Source organism: Pithys albifrons, chromosome 7 (genome assembly GCF_047495875.1).
Source record: "Pithys albifrons albifrons isolate INPA30051 chromosome 7, PitAlb_v1, whole genome shotgun sequence".
Lineage (NCBI taxonomy): Eukaryota > Metazoa > Chordata > Aves > Passeriformes > Thamnophilidae > Pithys > Pithys albifrons.
In genome coordinates, this window is record NC_092464.1 from 33719604 (window position 1) to 33722101 (window position 2498).

General features: G+C 44.2%; 1 non-coding gene across 1 annotated transcript; it reads left to right on the forward strand.

Annotated features, from left to right (window-relative positions):
• The first annotated feature begins 565 nt into the window (after nt 1–565).
• Nucleotides 566–636, forward strand: TRNAG-GCC (transfer RNA glycine (anticodon GCC)). Its single transcript has one exon. It is a non-coding gene; the product is annotated as a tRNA-Gly (tRNA).
• Nucleotides 637–2498: the final 1862 nt, after the last annotated feature.

The window sequence follows — 2498 nt, forward strand, 5'->3', positions numbered from 1 at the left end:
GTTGGAGTCTGGTCCCTCTGGTTGTTGCTGGTTCTCCTGTCCTGGGTGAGATTGTTTCATTCTTGTTCCCCTTCCTTAAGGTTTTTAATTGTGTTTGTTTTGATTCATTTGGTTTCTTTAGGTTGGGTTGGTGTCTTCCCTATTTTCTGGCTAATCAGTCCCCTTTTTCCCTTCCCCTTCCCCTGGGGGTGGGATCCTATGTACTGTGTATACAGTATGGTTTGTGAATGTTAGGAAATATAATTTATTCTTTTTTATTCAGTTCAGTTTCTCTAGAGTGTGTTTCTTTTCAGTGGGTTTTTTTTTCCTTTCCTTTGCTGGGAAGGTTCTGGGGGGGGGGAAGGGGGGCCAGTCCAGGGTTGGCAACAGCTAGGCCAGACCTGCGACATTTATTGGAGTTTCCACCGAGACTGACCTTGGATTGTTTTGTAAATAGTTCTCTGTGTAGAGAACAGTGTCTGGGAGAACTGCCAACTGAGTGGTATTTTCAAAACAATCACCGGGAAGGCAGCCAAGAACACCTTGTTGATATAAACAAGGTTTTGTTTGGAAACAGAGGATGCAGGCATTGGTGGTTCAGTGGTAGAATTCTCGCCTGCCACGCGGGAGGCCTGGGTTCAATTCCCAGCCAATGCACCATTTATCTGTCCTGGGTTGACCTGGCAAAACGCCAACTGTCCAAGACAGAGTGAAAGGGGTTCCTCCTCCCCCCAACCAGCTAAGGGAAAAAGAAGAGGGAGAGGAAAAAAAACCCTCAAAGCAGGTTTATGCTGAAACTTAACTATACATGTATTTGTACAGAAAAAGAAAATTAAGAGAAACCACAATATAACACACACCCACACAAGTTATGCACAACAAGAAATAATTTCCCACTTCCCAGTAAACACAAGTTCTATCATTTTAACTACAAATCATTCTAGAGAAGTCAATTCTTCAGAGACAGACTTAAGCAGAGAGAAAAGCTAAGAACAAACATTTTACTTCCCTAAGATAAGATGATGGTAAACTGGTGCTCCGGGCTTGGGCCTCCCCATCCCTCCTGGGATGGCAGAGCGTCTTGCTGGGACCACAGCTGTGAAGCAACTGACTAAGCCACACCCACACACCAGCTCTTACCCCTTTTGAGATGATACAATATGGTATGGAATACAGCATTATTGGCTAGAAGAAGTCAGCTGTTAGCTAGCTCAGCCCAGCTCAAGCCAGCCGACAACCCCAGGCCTAATCTGAACTTTAAAGCCTAACTTCTTGGCCTACTTGGCTAAACCCATAACAATAGTCATTCACTTCCACGTGTATATACACGTGCAAGATGTCATGAGAGGCCAGCATAAAAGACCTACCCAGTTCCTGCCATCACAGCCCTCATCAAGGTAAGACTACAGCTGGGGAAGGGGACAAAGTGCAAAAGGAGTAAAGACACCTCACTTTGCCTTGCAGAGGGCTGAATGTGAAATGGCCTTGAGTGGTTATTACCCAGTAGTTCAAGTTGATTTGTTCTGCCTGTGAGTTTTGATTTGGAAATACAGCAAGCCTGAGAAAAAGGATATGAAGTGACCTGTAGTTAGGACTTATATTTTTTCTCCTCTGGTGGATGTCCCTGCACACCTGCTTGTGGTGTAATAGTGCAATAAATTGAATGCATTTCTATATCCACAAAGGGTCAAACTCGGATCAGAATTATACCCGTGTAAATCCCCAATAAATACACTGGCCTCACCAGAGGTATTTGGCACAGATTTACACTTATGCAACTGAGAGCTGGTTTTAAGCTACAGTGGGGAAACTGTTTCACCTTCAGGGCAAAAAATAGTGCTTCTAATGTCAGTTGTTGTTATATTTAAAATAACCAGAAGGAATTTCACCTGGATGGTATCCATCCACAACCCATGATACTTGCATGAACCTTTTCCCTTTATTTCTGGTGAGTATAGAAAGATGTCCAATTTTAATTCACAGTGCATCTATGCCTCTTGTGTTAGAAGGACTACTATGTCTTAGATCAATCATTAGGAAAAGGTGTCTATATTGATAACACATTTGTCTCTGAGATGCTACAGGATGTTCCAAGTCAGATTTCCTTTGAAGTCAGGCACCCCTTTTATTATCAAAGGATGAAAAACAGCTCACATTCACGACATCAAATGCAGCCAGCACAGGATACTGAGGGCTAAAGTGAGACTCCAGTTACATCATGTAAATCCAGAGGAGCTCTTGCCACTTCTGCTCCCATTCCTGCTATGCAGCTGGCCTCAGGACAGGTCCTGTGGGCCCAGGGGCTGGTCTCCTGCCACAAGGCAGTGCACAAACCACAGTGGTCACCCTTCAGGCACAGGGCAGGCTGCCACACTCTGACCCACAGACACACAGGTAAGGAGAGGTGTAAGGATAAAAAAATCCATGCTGTCATTTGTGACCTTTTGCATCCATTGACCCCAAATTGAGCAGAATTCCTTTAAAATATCTGAGCCATCAGTGATGATACCAGAAAGCTT